Consider the following 21,390-nt stretch of genomic DNA (forward strand, 5'->3'; position numbering starts at 1 on the left):
ATAGTCTCCAGTTCCATCCATGCTGTCATAAAAGGTATGAATTCATTCTTTTTCACTGCTACATTGTATTCCATTGTGTAAATGTACCACAGCCTTTTATCCACTCATCTACTGATGGGCACTTACGCTGTTTCCAAATTTGGGCTATTGTAAATAATGCTGCTATAAGGGTGCATATATTCTTTTGAATTGGTGTTGTGAGATTCTTAGGATACATGCACAGAAGTGGCATTGCTGGGTTAAAAGGTATTTTTAATTTTTTGAGGAAACCCCATACTGTTTTCTAGAGTGATTGCAATAGTCTGCATTCCCACCAACATTGCACTAGGGTTTCCTATTCTCCACATTCTTGCCAGCCCTTCTTGTTCGTTAATTTATTAATAAGAGCCATTTTGGCTGGTGCGAGGTGATATCTCATTGTGATTTTAATTTATATCTCTCTGATGGCTAGTGATGTTGAGCATTTTTTCGTATGCCTATGGGCCATCTGTATTTCCTCCCTGAAGAAGTGTCTGTTCAGGTCCTTTGCCCATTTTTTAATTGTATTGTGTGTCTTCCTGGTGTTAAGTTGTATGAGTTCTTAAATATTTGGGGGATTAAACTCTTTCTAATGTATCATTGGCAAATGTGTTCTCCCCTACAGTGGGTTCCCTTTTCATATGTTTAGAGAGAGGGGAATGGAGGGAGAAAGAGAGAGAGAAAAACATCTACATGCAAGATAAACATTGATTGGTCTTTCTCCCACACTCCCAAGTGGGGACCTGGCCAGCAATCCAGGCATGTGCCTTGACAAGGAATCTAACTGGTGACTTTTTGGTCTGCAGAGCAATGCCCAACCTACTGAGCCACACCAGTCAGTGCTCCCTTTTCATTTTGGTGATGGTTTCTTCAGCTGTGCAGAAGCTTTTTAATTTGATTAGTCCAATTTATTTATTTTTTCCTCTGTTTCCCTTGCCCTGGGAGATAGATCAGCAAAAATACGGCTATGTGAGATATGTGAAATTTTACTGCCTATGTTTTCCTCTAGGATTTTTATGGTATCACAACTTATATTTAAGTCTTGTATCCATTTTGAGTTTTTTCTGGTATATGGTATAAGTTGGTGGTCTAGTTTCATTTTCTTGCAAGCACTAGTCCAGTTCTCCTTCCAGCATTTATTGAAGAAACTATTTTCATTCCATTGTATGCTCTTGCCTCCTTTGTCAGATATCAGTTGACCATAAAGGTGTGGATTTCTTTCCAGGCTCTCTATTCTGTTTCATTGATCTATAAGTCTGCTCTTATGCCAGTCCCAAACTGTTTTGATTACAGTGGCCTTGTAATATAGTTTGATATCAGGTATGTGATCCCTCCAACTTTGTTCTTCTTTCTCAAGATTGCTGAGGGGTCTTTTTTGGTTCCATATAAATTTTTGAAATATTTGTTCTAGAGCTGTATATTATACCATTGGTATTTTATTAGAGATTGCATTGAATCTATAGATTGCTTTGGGTGGTACGGACACTTTAATGTTAATTCTTCCAATCCATGAACACGGTATATGCTTCCACTTATCTCCACTTATTTGTATCTTCCTCAGTTTTTTTCTTCAGTGTCCTATAGTTTTCCAAGTACAGGCCTTTCACCTCCTTGGTTAAATTTATTCTTAGGTAACTTATTTTTTGTTTTTGTTGCAATAGTAAATGAGATTGTTTTCTTAGATTCTCTTTCTGATAATTTATTGTTGGTGTATAAAAATGCCATCAAGCCCTGGCTGGCATAGCTCAGTGGATTGAGCACGGGCTGTGAACCAAAGTGTTGCAGGTTCAATTCCCAGCCAGGGTACATGCCTGGGTTGCAGGCCATAACCCCCAGCAACCGCACATTGATGTTTCTCTCTCTCTCTCTATCTCCCTCCCTTCCCTCTCTAAAAATACATAAATAAAATCTTTTTAAAAAATCAATCATTAAAAAAATGCCATCAATTTCTGAGTATTGATTTTGTATCCTGCTACTTTGCCAGAGTCATTTATATTAGGTCTAGTAGTTTTTTGGTGGAGCCTATTGGGTTTTCTAGGTCATCTGTGAATGACAGTTTTACTTCCTCTTTTCTAATGTGGATACCTCTTATTTCTTCTTGTCTGATAGCTGTGACTATAACTTCCAGTACTGTTGAATAAGAGTGGTGAAAGTGGACATCCCTGTCTTGTTCCTGGTTTTAAGGGAATTGCTTTTAGATTTTTCCCATTGAGTATAATGTTGGCTGTGTGTTTTTCATATATGGGCTTTGTATGTTATGATCCACCTATTTCCACTTTGCTGAGAGTTTTTATCATAAATGGGTACTGGCTTTTATCAAATGCTTTTTCTGCATCTATTGATATGATCACATGGTTTTTACCTTTCATTTTGTTTATGTGATGTATCACATTTTGCAAATGTTATTGATTTGCAAATATCGTACCAAACTTGCATCCCCAGGAATAAATCCCTCTTGAGCATGGTGTATGATCTTTTTTATGATTGCTGGATCTAGTTTGCTAATATTTTGTTGAGAATTTTAGCATCTATGGTCATCAGGGATATTGGCCTATAGTTTTCTTTCTTTGTTGTGTCTTTTTTTTTTTTCCCTCGAAGATTTTATTTATTTTTAGACACAAGGGAAGAAAGGGAGAGAAACATGAGTGTGAGAGAGAAACATCAATCAGTTGCCTCTCGTACGTACCCCAACCAGGAAGTGAACCTGCAACCTAGACACGTGCCCTGACGGGGAACTGAACCAGCAGCCTTTTGCTTGCAGAACGACGCCCACCCACCAGAGCCACACGGGTCAGGGCCCACATTGCTTTTCTTAAAAATTATTATAAAATACACATAACATAAAATTTGCCATCTTAAACATTTTTAAGTGTATAGTTGGGTGGTAATAAATATATTCACCTTGTGCAACCCCCACCATCATCCATCCCCATAAATCTGTTCACCTCGTGGATCTGAAAACTCCACACCTATTAAACAATAACCCCCCACAACCCCCTCTCCATAGCCCTTGGAAGCCACTGTTCTACTTTCTGTCTGTTTTTTTTTTAAATATATTTTATTGATTATGCTATTACAGTTGTCCCATTTCCCCCCTTCTCTCCCCTCCACCCTGTACCCCCCTCCCGCCCACATTTCCACCTTTAGTTCATGTCCATGTGTCATACTTATGAGTTCTTTAGTTTCTACATTTCCCATACTATTCTTCCCCCCCCATCTATTTTCAACCTACATTCTATGCTACTTATTTTTTTTTTTATTTTAAAGATTTTTATTTATTTATTTTTAGGGAGGGAAGGAGAGAGAGAGGGAGAGAGAGACAGAGAAACATCAATGTGCAGTTGCTGGGGGTTATGGCCTGCAACCCAGGAATGTACCCTGGCTGGGAATCGAACCTGGGACACTTTGGTTCCCAGCTCGCGCTCAATCCACTGAGCTACGCCAGCCAGGGCGCTACTTATTCTCTATACCTTTTCCCCCTCTCTCCTCCTCTCACCCCCCTGCTGCTAACCCTCCATGTGCCCTCCATTTCTGTGGTTCTGTTCCTGTTCTAATTGTTTACTTAGTTTCTTTTGGTTTTGCTTTAGGTGTGGTTGTTAATATTTGTGAGTTTGCTGTCCTTTTACTATACACGTCTTTTCTTTATCTTCTTTTCTTAGATAAGTCCCTTTAGCATTTCATAAAATAAGGGCTTGGTGATGATGAACTCCTTTAACTTGACCTTATCTGAGAAGCACTTTTTCTGCCCTTCCATTCTAAATGAGAGCTTTGCTGGATAGAGCAATCTGGGATGTAGGTCCTTGTCTTTCAAGACTTGGAATATTTCTTTCCAGCCCCTTCTTGCCTGTAAGGTCTCTTTTGAGAAATCAGCTGACAGTCTGATGGGAACTCCTTTGTAGGTGACTGTCCCCTTACCTCTTACTGCTTCTAGGATTCTCTCCTTCGTTTTTACCTTGGCTAATGTAATTATGATGTGCCTTGGTGTGTTTCTTCTTGGGTCCAACTTCTTTGGGGCTCTCTGAGCTTGTTGGATTCCTTGGAAGACTGTTCCCTTTGCCAGATTGGGGAAGTTCTCCTTTATTATTTGTTCAAATACGTGCTCAATCTGTTGCTTTTCCCCTTCCGATTCTGGTACCCCTATAATTCGGATATTGGGACGTTTAAAGGTGTCTTGGATGCTCTTAATCTTTTCCTCAATTTTTTGGATTCTTATTTCATCATGCTTTCCTGCTTGGTTGATTCTATCTTCCTTCTGGTCCACTGTATTGTTTTGAGACTCATTCCTTCCTTTCACTATTGGCTCTCCTCCGTGTGTCTTCCTGCATCTGTTTTATGGTAATCTGCATTCTTTCATCTAAATTTCGTCCAAAGTCAACCAGTTCCGTGAGCTTTCTGATCACCAGTGTTTTGAACTGCGCATCTGATAGATTGGCTAATTCTTGGTCGCTCAAAAGGATGAGTCCTGGGGGACTGATCTGCTCAGTTGAAAACATATTTTTTTTTCCCCCTGTCTCTCCTTTTTTTTTTTTTCCCGGTCTGGTTGCTCTTGTTACGGTGGGGGGCAGAGCCTTAGGTGCTCACCGGGGCTGGGCACCCCAGTCGCTAGATTGTGACGTTATATGTGGGGGTGGGGCGGGAGCGGGGGCGGGAGCGGGAGCGGGAGCAGGAGCAGGGACGGGAGAAAACAATGGCAGTAGTTCCGTTCTCCTGGATTCGGACCCTTGTCTGGGCTTCTGGGCCGCGAATTCTGCCCTGGTCCACAATCGCTACCCCTCTGGGTCTGCCAGCTGCAGCTTGCGTACTCAGGGATCACCACTGCCTTCTTGCACGCCGGATGGCTTTTGCACCGATTTTGCACCAAACCTTCCCCCGACCTCCGCGCGCCGCCGACCGAGCCAGCCCCGCGCCCGCCGGGCTCGTCTTCTCCTACCAGTCTGGATGAACGCGTCTACTTCAACCTCTTGGCTGCCCGACTTCCATTCAGATAAATCCTCTGCCGGATCTGGGTGTTATTCTGATAGTAAATTATTGTTGTAAATTATTGGTTTTCTAATCTTGGTTGTACGAGGAGGTACGGTGTGTCCACCTATTCCTCCATCTTGCCGGAAGTCTCTGTCTGTGTCCTTTGTTGTGTCTTTAAGCACAAGTTTAATGTGCACTGCATAGTGATTTGACTTACATATATCACAAAATGATTGCCATGACAACTTCAGTTAACATCCATCACCTCATATTTTTTTAAAAGGATATTCTCAAATGAAGAAAAGCTAAATGGATTCACAGCTGGCACACCTGGTCCCCTGCCAAAAAAAAATGCTAAAAAAAAAAAAAAAGTTCCTCACTGGGAAGAGAATGACACCACAGGAAAACTTGGAATTTCAGGAATGTAGCATGAGCAACAGAAATAGTAATAATCCAGATGAATTTTAGAGATTCCTTTTCTCTTTTAAAATTATTTAAAATATATATATGACTGTTGATATAACATTATCTTGTGAGATTTCCTGTGACTATAGATTTAATACATATAACAATTATAACATAAAAGGGAGAGACTGGAGGGATCTATGTGGCTTTAAATTTTCTTCAGTTCACTTGAAATGGTAAAATAGTAATTCAAACAAAACTGTTAAAAATTAAACATACATATGATAATCCCTAAACCACCCCAGCAACCACTAAAAAACTACACAAGTTTGCCTTAATAAGTGCTGTTGTGGCAACTGGAAATCCACAGGCAAAAGAAAAATGTTTTTGTTGGGAGTGATGAAAAAATTTTGTGAATAGATTATGGTGATATTTGTGCAATACTGTGAATGTAAGTAATGACACTGAATTGTATACCCAAAAAAAGTTAAAATCACAGTTTTAAAAATTAATAATATAATATACAAAAACCATTAAATTATACACTTGAAATGAGTGGATTGTGTGGCATGTAAATTATGTCTAAGCAATGATTTTTTTAAGTGGGACCAAAAAATATTAACTACATATACTTGAAAATAAAGAGACACACAAGTAAGTCTTGAATCAAAAAGAAATTAAAAGAGAAATAATAAACCACTTGACAAGAAGGAAAACACATCATAACAAAACCTTAGGATGCAATGAAAGCTGTATGCAGAGAAAAATGTCCTGCCTTAAAGTCATTTGTTATTAAAGAAGAACGATGAAAAATGAAATAAATAAAGGATAAACAATAAAGTGTGAAGATTTGGCAGAGACTGTTAGGTGTTCCTCAAAACCTAGATCCTTTTTTACCAGACACACAAAAGTGTGAGTGTTATGGAAATGACTTCATGTATTTTTGTTAATTTTTAACAGAACATTATAGAGCTAAAAAAATGTTGAAAAATTGAAAAGGCAGCCTATTAAAACTTACAACACTAAGCTTAAATATTTTATTTGTACCAAAACCAGAATTTATTACCATTTTGTGTTTCTGGCTTTAGAAAAAGCAAACTCTCCATGACCAGTGTGGCTCAGTAGGTTGGGCATCATCCCACAAAGCAGAAAGTCAGTTCGATTTCCTGTCATGGCACAGACTTGGATTGCAGGTTTGGTCCCTGGTCACATCAACATTTCTCTCCCTCTCTTTCTTCCTGCCTTCCCCTCTCTCTAAAAATAAATAAATAAAATCCTATTTAAAAAGTCAGCATCTCAAATGTCCTGCTTAAAGCAAACAAACAAACAAACAAAAACAAGGCAGAATGGATTCAAGATGGCAGCAGAGGAGCTGGCAGCTCCGTTTATCTGCTCTCAGACTGACCAGATTTGCAGTCAGAACACAGAGCATATAGTGAGTGAAAGTGTCTGTAAGTAGAATTTCAAGAGCATGGGGAGTGCACAAAATATACAAGAACTGGTCCGCCTGGGAGCTGATGGCCCAGGTTTTCTAGGTGGACCACCACTGCCACCCAGCCCAGCACTGATAGCTACACAGAGTCAGGGCAGGTATAGATCAGCTCAGGACCTGCAAGCAACTGGGCTGGCAAGAGAAGGCCTGGGAGGTGTGAGCTCTAGAAATAGCACAGAGGGAGCAGGTCTACCTGAGGCTGAAGATCTCAGGAGGGAGTGGGCTCAGCACACCACCACTGCCCTGTGTTATGGTGTAGTTTCAGGGCTCTTCCCAACACCATTTTTTCCATCTGGGAAAGATTCAGAGAGAAACTTTATCTAAAACTGTCAGAGGCTCTGAAAGAGGTGGTGAGTCCTGACCTTGAAAGATTGTGAGTTTTGGGGGGAGGGAGGTATGTGGAGAACAGGACCCCCAGGGACCAATGCTGTAGCATGGGGACTGTATAGAAACTGATTTAAAAGGGGAGCTGAGGCAAAATCTGAGGCTCAGCTGGGTTCTGGGACTTGCATGCCTGTGCAAGGGCAGGTCACAGTGGTTTTGCTAACAAAAAACTCAGAAGCAGAGAATACACTGAAGGAACCCCAGGATCTGACCCAGCATAGCTTGTGGGCAGAGGGTAGCTCAGAGTGGAGAATTACGGCTGAACCTCCTGTGAGACAGCACCAAGCTAAGGTCTGGAAGGCAGGAGCTGAATGCCTACAGTCAGCCAGATCCTTTTGCAGACAGGTGAACCCAATCCCCACCTGCAGGATTACAGGCTTGGCAGAGCTGCGAGGTCAGGTTCAGGAGTTTCCTGCCGCATACATTTCCTCAGGGAAAAGAAGAAAAAATGCTGATAGGGCCCTTTACCAGACACTGCATGCAACACAGCTCCTCGCCCCAATCTGCTAAACCCAGCAGAGCAAATACAGACAGGCACAGCAAGGTGCTATCTTCTCTCCTGCATAGCCGTTTAACATTCATTTGATATCCTTCAAGTTTGAGCATAATATGGCACCAAGCTTTATAATATATTTTATTTTAAATCTCATATATTGTTCTTCCTTGCTCTTACTCCATACCACCTCCTTCCTCCCTCTTTGTTTTAAACTTTATTTTCTCTCTTGCTATGACTTGTCCCTATCCCACACTCTTACTATTGCTCACCTCTCCAGCCTCTCAAAACCATTTGTGATTGTCACTAGTCACCTCACATTCCTTTTGTCATTCTTAAAATACCCTTACTCTCTCTCCACCTTTATCAATCTTTGCTCATAGGTTGTGGATAAGTAGGTTGTTGTTACAGTTCTTCAATCTTATTTCTTGAGTCACTATCTTTGTATTTCAAATCTCAAATTTTACGATTCTCCTCTCCTACTCCATTTTGTCTTCCTACTGCCCTTTCCTTTTTTCATCTTAAAAATTAATCTTTCCCTGTCTTAGTTGGGTTTTCACTCCACACTCTTATGTATTCCTTCTCCTTCTATCCTCTCAAAAAAAACTTCTCTTTCCTCTAGACATCCCTTAAGCTCTTCTTTCTTTCCTTTTTCCCTCTTATTCCCATCCCACCTATATAAATCTTAGCCCATTGGCTGTTGATACTCCTATGGGTGAGCTTTTCCTACAATTAGGTGCATATTATTTTATTTTTTTTCTTGTTATGGTTGTCTGTTTTTCTCTCATTAGATATATCTTTTTTCTTTAAATTTTGGTTTCGGCCCTGACTGGTGTGACTCAGTTGGTTGGAGTGTCATCCCATAATCGAAAGGTCATGGGATCAATTCCTTGTCAGAACATACCTAGGTTCAATCCCCTCCCCCTAATTCCCAGTCCAGGTCTGGGCATGAATGAGATGCAACCAGTCTATACTTCTTTCTCACATTGGTGTTTCTCTCTCTCCCTCTCTGTCTCTCTAAAAACAATGAAAAAAATGTCCTTGGGTGAGGAGTAAAAGAATTAAAAATGAAATAAAATAAAACTTTCTCTAACAAGTGCATATTATTTTTTAAAAATTTGGTTTCAATCCAATACTATATGCTTTTCTTCTCTTACTCCATTCCACCTTCTCTCCTCCCTTTGCTATTTATGAAGTTAATTTTATTTTCTTTCCCTCTTTGCCTTGTCTCTACCCCATACTCCTATTATTGCCCCTCCCTCTACCCTCACAAAATCTCTTTCAGTAAATCATCTCATATTCATTTTTCCTTTCATATAATAGTCTTAATCTCTTTACACCTTTATTAATATTGGCAATTTGCTGTTGATAATGTAATTGTGGGTGATTATTTTTGCAGGTGTGAGTCTGTTTCCTGGTCTGCTTGGTTTTTGTTCTGGCAGCACCTGAACAACAGTATACAAGATGTGTATACTCTCAGAATGACTCTCAGTCAGCCAGCCAGAGGGAAGAACCCACCAAAGAATCACCCAACAACAACCAAAACCCAAATACAACCAGAGAGCCCACATAAATGGTGTAAAAGGCAGCTTAAGAGCATCAAGCTCAGGTGATCAAGGAGACTGCACCACGGAGTCCCACAGGTCTCCTATCACAGAAGATCACATGAAGACAGGGAGTCAAAGCAGATCAACCTAACACAGAGAAAAAGATAAGAAGAGTCACCTAAAATGGGGAGACAAAGAAACAACCCCCAATCAAAAGGGAAGGAGGAATCCCCAGAGAGACTGCTAACTGAAATTCAGACAACCAAACTATCAGACACTGAGTTCAAAAATAATGGTTATAAGGACTCTCAAGGAGCTCAGTGAGAACCTCAAAGAACTCCAGGGAAGCTTGAAGGAACTTACTATGAAATAAACCAGCATGAAAAAGGACATGAAACTATCAATAAGAGCCAGGAGCAAATGAAAAATACAATATCTGAAATGAAGAATACAGTAGAAGGAATTAAAAGTAGGATAGATGAAGCAGAGGATTGATTCAGTCAACTGGCGGACAAAGTAGAAAAAAATTCCCAGGCAGAAAAACAAAATGAAAAAAGACTCAAAAAGAACAGAAAGGGTTAAGAGAGCTGCAGGAAAAGGTTAAACATAATAGTATCTGTATAATAGGGATACCAGAAGGAGAAGAAGAGGAGCAAAGGAGAGAAAGTCTGTTTGAGAAAGTAATGACAGAAAACTTCCCTAACTTGATGAGAGAAAAAGTCACACAAGTCCAGGAAGCACAGAGGGTCCCAATCAAGATGAACTGAAAGAGGCCCACTCCAAGACACATCAAATTAAAATGGCAAAATTCAAAGACAAATAATCTTAAAGGCAGCAAGAGAGAAACATATAGTAACATAAAAGGGAACTCTGATAAGGCTAACAGCTGACTTCTCAACAAAAACACTACAAGCCAAAAGAAAATGGCAAGAAATGTTCTGAGTAATGAAAAGCAAAGACCTGCAACCAAGACTATCTACCCAGCAAGGTTATCATTTAAAATGGAAGCAGAGCCCTGACTGATGAGGTTCAGTGAACTGAGTGCCAGCCTGAAAACCAAAAGGTCAGTGGTTCAATTGCCAGTCAGGGCACATGCCTGGGTTGCAGGTCAGGTCTCCACTTGGGGGCATGTGAGAGGAAACTAATCAATGTATCTCTCACACATTGATATTTCTCTCCCTCTCTTTCTCCCTCCTTTCCCTTCTCTCTAAAAATAAATAATAAATAAAAAACATGTAAACATTGTAAACATGTATGCACCCAATATAGGAGCATTTAAATGTATAAGAAAAACCTTGGAAGTCTTCAAGAAAGATATAGACAGCAACACACTAATAGTAGGGGATTTTAACACCTCATTGTCAACAATGGAGAGATCTTCCAAGCAAAAAATCAGCAAGAATATTGTGGCACTGATCGACACTCTAGATCAATAGACTTAATTGATATTTACAGAACATTTCACCCCAAAGAATCAAAATATAAATTCTTTTCAAATAAACATGGAACATTTTCAAAGATAGACCACATGATAGAACACAAACGAGCCTCAACAAATTTAAGAAAATTGAAATACATCTTGACATGATGTATTTCAAGAAGCATTTTCTCAGACCACAAGGACCTGAAACTAGAGACCAACTTCAAGGAAAATAATCAGAAACAGTCAAATTTATGGAGACTGAATAACATGTTATTAAACAATGAACAGGTTAACAATGAGATCAAAGTAGAAATAAAAAAAGTTTCTGAGCCCTGGCTGGCATAGCTCAGTGGATTGAGCGTGGGCTGGGAACCAAAGTGTCCCAGGTTCAATTCCCAGCCAGGGTACATGCCTGGGTTGCAGGCCATAACCCCCAGCAACCACACATTGATGTTTCTCTCTCTCTCTGTCTATCTCTCTCCCTTCCCTCTCTAAAAATAAATAAATAAAATATTTTTTAAAAAAATTTCTGGAAACAAATGAAAATGAACACAAAATAACTCAGAACGTATAGGACACAGAGAACGCAGTTCTGAGAGGAAAGTTCATAGCAATACAGGCCTACGTAAAAAAGACAGAAAATTTTCAAATAAACAACCTAATCCTACATCTATAAGAACTAGAGGAACAACAACAAACAAAGCCCAGAGTGAGTAGAAGGGAGGAAATAATCCAGATCAGACTAAAAGAACAATCCAAAGGATCAATAAATCCAGGAGCTGTTTCTTTGAAAAGATAAACAAAATCAATAAGCCTTTATCAGACTCATCAAGAAAAAAAGAGAGGACCTGAATAAATAAAATCAAGAAATGAAAGAGGAGAAATTACAACTGATACCACGGAGATACAAAGGATTACAAGAAGTTACTACAAACAATATATGCCAAGAAGTTTGAAAACCTGGGTGAAATGAACAAATTTGTAGAAACATATAATCTTCCAAAATGGAGTCAAGAAGAAGCAGAAAGCCTGAATAGACTGATAGCAGCTAGTGAAATTGAAGCAGTAATCAAAAAACTCCTGCACACAAATGCCCTGGACTGGATGGCTTCACAGGAAAATTTTACCAAACATTTAGGGAAGAGCTAACCCCTATCCTTCTCAAACTATTCCAAAAAGTCCCAGAATAGGGAGACCCCAAACTATTTTTATGAGGCCAGTATTATCCTAACTCCAAAGTCAGATACAGACACAACCAACAAAGAAAACTACAGGTCAATATCACTGAAGAACATAGATGCTAAAATCCTCAACAAAATATTGGTAAACTGAACCCAGCAATACATTAAAAAGACCATACATCATGACCAAGTGATATTCATCCCAGGGATAGAAAGATGGTACAATATTCATAAATCAATAAATCTAATACATCACATAAACAAAAAGAAAGACAAAAACCACATGATCATATCAACAGATGGAGAAAAAGCATTTGAGAGTGGGAGTAGAGAGAGCATAACTTAACATAATAAAGGCCATATACAAAAAACCTACAGCCAACATCATACTCAACAGGCAAAAGCTAAAAGCTTTTCCCCTAAATCAGGAACAAGACAAGGGTGTCTTCTTTCACCACTTCTATTCAACACAGTATCGGAGATTCTAGCCACAATAATTAGACAAGAAAAAGAAATAAAAGGCATCCAAATTGGAAAAAAGGAAGTAAAACTGTCAGTGTGTGCAGATGACATGATCGTGTACAAAGAAAATCCTATACACTCCACCAAAAGAACTACTTGACCTAATAAGTGAATTTGGCAAAACAATGGGATAGAAAGTCAATATTCAGAAACTTAAGGCATTTTTGTATCAGAAACAGAAACTAGGAAAAAATCCCATTTACTATAGCAACAAGAAAAATAATGTACCTAGGATTAAACCTAACCAAGGAGGTAAAATACTTGTATTCAGAAAACTACATAACACTGAAGAAAGAAATTAAGGAAGACACAAAAAAAGTGGAAGCATATACTTCCATTTGTGTTCATGGATTAGACTTAACATCATACAATGTCCATACTACCCAAAGCAATCTATAGATTCAATACAATTTCTATTAAAATACCAATGGTATGATTTACAGATCTAGAACAAATAATTCAAAAATTTAATGGAATCATAAATGACCCCGAGTAGCCTCAGCAATATTGAGAAAGAGGAACAAAGTAGAACTGATCACAATATCTGATATCAAACTATATTACAGGCCACTGTAATCAAAACAGTTTTGAACTGGTTTAAAAACATACACATAGATCAATGGAACAGAATAGAGAGCCCAGAAATAAACACATGTCTTTATAGTCAATTAATATTCAACAAAGGAGGCAGAAGCATAAAAAAGAGTAAAAATAGCCTCTTCAACAAATGGTGTTGGGAGATCTGGACAGGTACATGCAAAAACATGAAACAAGGCCACCAACTTATACCGTACACCAAAATAAACTCAAAATGGGTAAAAGACTTAAATATAAGTCATGACACCATAAAAGTCCTAGAGGAGAACATATGCAGGAAAATTTCAGATATCCCATGCAGCAATATTTTCACCAATATGTCCCCTAAGGCAAGGGATATAAAGGAAAGAATAAACAAATGGGACTACATCAAATTAAAACCTTCTGCATGGCAAAAGAAAACATCAACCAAATGAAAAGAGAACCAACCATATGGGAAAACATATTTGCCCATGATACCTCAGACAAGGGTTTGATCTCCAAAATATATAAAGAACTCACATGAATCCACACCAGGAAGACAATTCAATTAAAAAATGGGCAAAGGACCTGAACAGACACTTCTCTGAGGAGGACATATAGATGGCCCAGAGACATATGAAAGGATGCTCATCATCACTAGCCATCGGAGACATGTAAATTAAAACCACAATGAGATACCACTTCACACTGGTCAGAATGGCCATCATTAACAAGTCAAACAGCAAGTGCTTGTGAGGCTGTGAAGAAAAGGGAACTCTAGTGCACTTTTTGTGGGAATGCAGACTGGTACAGTCACTGTGGAACCAGTATGGAATTTCCTCAAAAACTAACAATGGAAATGCCTTTTGACCTGGCAACTCCACTGCAGGGATTTTACCCTAAGAACCCTGAATCACCAATTCAAAACAACCTATGTACCCCAACAGCAACATTATTTACAATAGCCTAGTGCTGGAAACAGCCTAAATGCTCATTAGTAAATGAGTGGATCAAAAAAACTGTGATACATTTACACAATGGAATACTGTGCAACAGAAAGAAAGAACTCCTGCCCTTCGCAACAGCATGGATGGAACTGGGGAGCATTATTCTGAGTGAAGTAAGCCAGGCAGTGAAAGATGATCTCACCTATAAGTGGAACCTAAACAACAAGACAAACAAATGAACAAAATAGAACCAGAGACATGGAAATAAAGAACAAACTGACAGTGACCAGAGGGGAGGGAAAGATAATGGGGGAAAGAAAGGGACGGGTCTAGTCAAGGAACAGGTATAAATGACCCATGGACATGACAACAGGGTGGAGATTGACTGTGGGAGTGGGGGGAGGCTTGGCGGGGCAGGGGAGAACTATGGGGGAAATATTGGGACAACTGTAGTTGAACAACAACAACAACAAAAAGGCAAGCTCATCAACAACACTTTAAAAATCTCCTGAGTTTCTTGCCTTCCCTTTATGTCTTCTGTCTGAAGTTAGTGCCTCACTTGCTTCACTGTGACCCTGGTCCCACATCTAAATATATTTCCCAGCCTCTCTTACAGATGGGTGGTGTCATCCAACCGATTTCTGGCCAATGTGGTGTGGGAGGAAGTGATGTAACCCCTCTGTGGAATCTTCCACACTCTCTGTCTCCCCATTTGCCAGAGGGATGGGGAGGACCCTAAGGAACCAAAGGAGGTGAAGCTATGAGACAAAAGGAGTCTGGGTCCATGAATTACTGATTGGAGGTGAATGCCCAAGAAGCCCTGGACTGAGGGCATCCACTAAAATGTTGTACAATCCAGGACTGCACTTCCAAACCACGGGCATTGGGGGTTGTTTGTTACCATCGATGGACCTAAGGTCCAAAAGTGAAAAGATATATAAGATACAATTTATTTGATTGACTATAAACCCCCTTTCCTTCTGTCTACATTTCTCAGGCTACACTGTGGCTTTCGAACAAAGAGCCACTGAGCACATCTCCATTCTTAGCCACCGCACTTCTGCCAACAGCACATTCACACTCCACCTGCCTCTGTCAGGTCAGGAAGCAGGGTGGGTCCTGACTGGATACATGACTCTCTCAGCAAAGGCAATTAGAAGAGAGCTCGAGAAATGGACAGTTACAAAGGAAGGGGTAGGCAGGGTGCAGGAACACTAGAACAGTGTGGTGACTCAAGGCCAGCCCAATGAACCTGATCTTTTCATCTGCAGGCCTGAGAGAGTGGTTACCAGAATCCAGACAGAGGGAGGGAGGGAGAGCTGTGCAGAGAGGGCTGCTTGACAGGCACTGGGAACAGAGTCAGGCAAGAGGGATCCTACCCTGACCCCAGGCTCTAGAAAGTCTAGAACATAAACACTCAGGTGAATTTATGAAACCACACATGAACTTCGGGTCACCTGGATTCCAGCACTCCCATGCTGGCCCAGCAAAACTTGTAACCTATAAAGAGGGCTCTCGTGACTAATATCCTTCCCACCTCACAGAAGTGCTTCTCCCCACAGCCTGCCCCATGTCCTGACCCAAGGGGACTGGACCCAAATGCCATAAGGCTTGGGGAGGCTCTTGTTGATGGAGAAGCCTGCCTTTGTACAGGCCTGTGTGAAGGAAATGAACAGAGGAGGTAAAGGTGTTACAGAAAAGACAAATTAACTTGTTAAGTCTTTCCCTCAGATAACTGGAATGCAGTAGAGTTTTGCAAACAAACAATTGTGTCCTGGTTGTGTCAGCACCCACTTTCTCTCTTCTCTTTGGGTTCCAGTTTGTGGTTCCAGGTGCAAAGCAGCATGCTCTGCATAACAGCTGCACATGGCACTGTAGCACTTTAAACAATTCTTATCACATGTCTACACATGCACATGTATGTATATAACATACATGCATGTGTATTGTATATGGGTTTGACATGTATGATGCATGCTATCAATATTGCTTTATAAAGTGGTTAAAATCATGATCTAAGTGATAGCAAGTCAGATCGTGAAATTCAAATATTTTATAATATTTTCTACAATAATAAGTTCTGATACATAACCTACCACAAGTGAATATGCTGTGTAAGATGTATGACATTTCCAAATGTAAGTATTGCTGCAAGAATTGTATTCACGATTTCAGTTTGTGCCTTAGCAGAGAGACATTTCCAAATAGGAATTTATAATAGATGACTACCTCAGAACTATAATGAACCAGGAAAGGTTGTCTAATTTGGCATTACTGTCAGTAAAAAATGAATTATATGAAAATTTTTATTACAACAGCATATTTAGTGATTTTGCTGAAAAGGTAAATTTTACATAATAAATATGTAGTAATTTAAGAATTCCTTATTTAAGTGTCCTGCAAATATAACCGGCCCATTAACAGAGAGAACATCCAAGCTCATGCAATAATAATTAAATACAGGCGTCTTTGTTTTGTTCATTTTTATTGGTATAAAAACATGTATTTCTCACCCTGGCTGGTGTGACTCAGTGGATTGAGCACTGGCATGAGAACCAAAGGGTCACTGGTTTGATTCCCAGTCAGGGCACATGCCTGGGTTGCAGACCAGGTCAGGTGCCCAATAGGGGGATCTTGTGCGGCAACCACACATTGATGTTTCTCTCCCTCTCTTTCTCCCTTCTGCTCTAAAATAAATTTTAAAAATCTTAAAAAAAAACATGTATTTCTCAATTTTGTATTATGACATATACCCCTCAGGACAGAGAGAGAAAGCATCTTTTTTGTAGTAGACAATGAGCTTCATTGATAATGCTTGAATATTTTGACACAAGGCTTCTGGGCCTCTGGCCCAGGTCTCACAGTGTAGGAGACCGTTCTGCGTGACATGGGCCCAGCTCCCACTTGGAGATGCACAGGACCCACGCCCACAGATAGGTTCTCACGTGAGGTATTAGGCCTGCAATGTGCCCACACTGCTTTGACTCTTGCTCTTGCTAAAAAACTCCCTCACTCTGAATTGAGGACATTTACTACAAAATAACTTCCTAAAATCCATGCTAAACCTTCCAAGGATGAGTGTAACCAGTTCAACTACTTTTCCCTTTTCATTTGCAAATATCCCTCTTCAGTGCTTCCATTAGCGGCATTGGCTCCTTTGTTTTCTGTAAAAGGTAACCACCTAAAGTGAACTTGTGCATAGTAAATAAGGACCATCTTGTAATGTGCCGAGAGACCCAAAAAGGCTGGTCATGGCAAGGACCAAGGCTTTTGCTCCCCTTAAGAGAAAAGCCATGCTATCTCTTTTCCTCCACTGGACTCAGTAGTCTATGTGAATGTCTCATTTCATCCATAATGACGTGGACACTGAGGACCATTGTCTGCATCATCACAGTTGGTAGGAGCAAGCCCACCACCCACAAGGAAGGAGGCCTGCCTGCACTGAATTGACCACACCCCTGCAGGGCAGTCCAGGCAGGGGGCCTGGAGACACGGCTTTGGGATCTCACTGTCCTACCTCCCTCTCTCTCTGCAGGATCTCACTGCAGCTCCCGTTGTCTAAGCACAGTGAAACCTCAGTCCATCAGCCTTTGGACAACAGCAGGGAGGAGCAAAGTGTCCTGTCCAGCAGGTCTTGGTAGTGTCATACAAGGTCCAACAGGAGCGCATGCCTTATTTTGCTGCAGAAAGCATAGCTCTGTTAAAGTCTAGCTGATTCTTGCATCATCTCCTCTACCCTTAGAAACAAAAGTCACCAATTTGCACTGAGGAACACTGCTTTGGCTTGTACCAAATAATTAATTATCCACAGAAAGTACAGTTTAATAAAGGCCAGGGATGGATTATGTATTGGGGACAAGGGCTGCAAGTATGCTGACTCCAGATTTTCAGATCCCAGCCCCAACCTCCAAGAATCCTCTTCCTCCTTTGGTCCCTTGTGTGGAGTCATCCCACTCACTCACTCGTCTCAGCAAATAGAAACTCTCCCTGGGGTCTCACTCACCTTTACAAGCTTGTGCTATCTGCAGTTCAGGGCTAAATGTTTTCATCACAACTTTTATCTACCCTCAGTGAACCCCGCCAGAGCCAATGGTCCACGTTTGTGAACTGGGAACATAGCGGTGCCCAGTCTTGCGCAGTAGGCGTGGGAGGTGGAGAAGGGGTGATGCACCTACCAGCCAAGGAACCTGGAGCTACTGGGGCTACCAGGAGCTAGAAGAGGCAAGGGAGGATCCTTTCCCAGAGCCTAGAAAAGGACGACCCTGCCGACACCTTGATTTTGGACTTCTGTCCTCCAGAACCATGAGAGAGCACATTTCTGTTGCTTTAAACAAAAAATAAGTGAACAAACAAACAAATACCATGGGCTGGGAACATGCAATGACATGAAGTCTGTGGGCTGAGACAAACTGCAGCCTATGCTCAGGACCTTGGCTGAGGTATTTGCCCATTCATTACGTGCCATTGTGCCATTAGGTGCCTTAGCACCTGCTCAGCCTTTGAGAGCAAAAATTACTAAAAACATATTTTTTAAAGGAAAGAAAGAAAAGAAAAATGATTTGTGTGTCAATCATAATTCATCTTAAATTTGAATTCTGCAAAGTGCACACAAATTTCCTAGGCTATCTGAGGACCACTTGGGAGACCCCACAAATGGGGCATGTGGCATTGATTATGACATTTTGGGGAATGTCATGAGCCTGTTGTCAAACACAGCTATTATTAAAAATTAAATAACATACACACAACAATGTAAAAGTATTTAATGCCAGTGCACTGTATACTTACAAATAGTTAAAATGGCAATTCTTATGTTACATATATTTTACCACAATAAAAAATTTTTAATAAAAAATAAATATAAAATTACAAATAAATTATATCAAAAATGAAGGAAGCTCATCTCTTCCTGTAACAGGGTGCAGCCAAGAGGGGGAGCCCCAAATAGGGATTTGGAATGGGGTCCAGAACTCAGGGTGTCCAGGAAATATTAGAATGTCCTCACCCCGCCCCCCGCAGGTATGGGTTGGGGGAAGGGACAAATGGATCAGGGCCAGTGAGAGCTGTTTTGCATAGCAACAGCTTTGCAGCTAACTTCTGGTGTGGTCATTTAACATATCTATAACCTTTAACTGGTCACATAGATATGTTAAATAGTTGTGGTCCTGCTCTGAGCCAGGGGAATGGAAGTAACTTCCCCACCAAGACATAACTGGGAGGCAGGTCCCCCAGGTTACAGCGCCTCTGTGGGAGCTTGGAGAAGATTGGCTCCATGACATGGGGCCACACCTGCCCAGACTCACAATGGCAGCCCAGTAAAGCCGGAAGGATATGAGAGCGCTGGCAAGTGTGGTCAATTGTGGGAGTAGTTGGAAATGGGGCTGCAGAGGAAGATTGGCGCGGGGATTTAAACCCAGATGTGGCAGCCATTGGAGGGAGAATCACTTGGTCTTTAGCAGAGTGGGGACTCCCGTAGCCCTGTGAGAGAGAATCACCATGTGGCTTTAGCAGAGAACCGCCACTCGGCTTGGCAGAGTGGCGATCCCCCTCCTCACAGCCATTGAGGGGAGAGAACCACGTGGCTGTGGCAATAGAAAGGAGAGCCACGTAGCTTTGCCAGAGTGGGGACCCCCACAGCTTTAGAAGGGGGAACTACCACCTGGCTTAAGCAGAGATCCTGGCAACACAGCTGATGGCGCTGGGAACTGAGGGAGGCCTGCCAGCTGAGATGGATTACTGGGAATAACCAGGGGCTGCCTGAGCCACGGACTTCTATTTCTTCTCCTGATATATGGTACCCCAGACTAGGCAAAGGGGGAAGGAAGGACTGTGTGTGTTTGTGGGTGTTTTAAGGGACTTTGGGATTTTGGTGAAGACATTAGGTCACTACTTTAAGTCTGTACAGCATTAAATAAATATTTCCTTTCCTTTTCATGAATCTCTGGCATTGAGAGATGTCTTTCCTCTGGCAGCAGACATAACGAACCTGGGGGGGTTCCTTCTGGGTAATAGTACATCACCTTTGGGCCCCCCACTGTTGTTCTGTAACATTCTTACATATTTTACCATATGTTAGTATTATCTCTACACTTGAGGTTATTTACACTGTTGTACCTGCATAGTGAGGACACTGTATAATGACTGCTGCCTGCTTCTTCCCAGCTCCACGTTCAGTGACTTCACAGTGATAGTTATATTTGCCTGTCCCATTTATTCATCTTCTTTAACTCCCCTCAGCAATGTTTTCAGTGTTCAGATCTTGCACATCTGTCATATTTATTTCTAAGTATTTCATATTTTACACTATTGTAAATGGTATTGTTGTGAGTTCAATTTCCAATTCTCTGTCAGTGTATAGAAATGCAACTGATTTTTGTATATTGACCTTGTATCCTGAAGTCTCACTTCACTCACTTATAGTTGTAGTGGCTTTTTTGTAAATTCCAGTGTATCTTCTACATACACAATCAGGTCGTCAGTGAATAAAGATGGTTTTACCTCTTCCTTTCCAATCTGGATGACTTTTGCCTTAATGGTTGTACTCGCAGGATTTTAATTTATAAAGATGACTGAACGACAGGTCAGAGAGGCTAATGCCATTGACAGTTTTTATTACTGACATTTCTCAAGGGGAGGGGCGGGCCAGACCGTGCATGGGCACCAGTGTCAGTCAGTAGATAGGACCAAGAACAAGAGGAAAGCACAGGCCACAGTTGTGTTTTCTTCAGGAAAAGCAAGGCAGGGCAGGGGAATCAGTTTAGGATTGGCTAGTGTGTCTTAGGGCAAGGGAAATAGGGGCTTGATGTGTGAGAGTTAGATAAAAGAGGTAGTTGAAGATGGTGAGTTTGCTTATGAGAGGCATGCATCCAGAAGAACCCTTAGCTATCTCTAAGAATTGGCTAGCCCTGGGAAGGGCAGTCTCCCCCAGTCAGGGAGGCTGCAAATGACAAAGCATCAAGCATACAGAAAATAAGAAAATATACAAGGTCTGTCCAGAAGGTATCCAGACACATAATATGAAAAATAGAGACATTTACTGAAGAAGATATCAGATACAAGAAACATCATACATAGGACAATGATGCCTCAGTCCCCTTCAAAGTAGACTCCTTTGGACCTCACACAGTTCTCTCAATTGCCATCAGCTGTCCCATCATATTTTCATGAATCTCATCAACAGTCTGAAATCTCTTCTCTTTCAAAGGTGATTTTAGTTTTGGGAAAAGCCACAAGTCACGCGGCACCAAATCTGGGCTGTAGAGGGGTTGAGTCACCTGGGTGATTTCATGTTTCACAAAAAAGCTTTGCATGAGATGTCATGCATGAGTGGTTGCATTGTCGTGATGAAGCTGCTAATCACCAGTTTCCCATAGCTGTGGCCTCCTGAATCACCCAAATACTTTCCATGGAGGAATGTTTAAGCTTAATGCAAAACTTGATGCAAATTCATTATTCTAC

The 21,390-nt window shown here is 40.9% G+C and overlaps 1 long non-coding RNA gene across 1 annotated transcript; it reads left to right on the forward strand.

Moving 5' to 3' along the window:
- Positions 1–2,153: 2,153 nt before the first annotated feature.
- On the forward strand, positions 2,154–17,001 carry LOC118499533. Its single transcript, XR_004902027.1, has 3 exons — positions 2,154–2,194; positions 9,219–9,220; positions 16,797–17,001. It is a non-coding gene; the product is annotated as an uncharacterized LOC118499533 (long non-coding RNA).
- Positions 17,002–21,390: the final 4,389 nt, after the last annotated feature.

This window comes from Phyllostomus discolor, chromosome 3 (genome assembly GCF_004126475.2).
Source record: "Phyllostomus discolor isolate MPI-MPIP mPhyDis1 chromosome 3, mPhyDis1.pri.v3, whole genome shotgun sequence".
Classification (NCBI taxonomy): Eukaryota; Metazoa; Chordata; class Mammalia; order Chiroptera; family Phyllostomidae; genus Phyllostomus; species Phyllostomus discolor.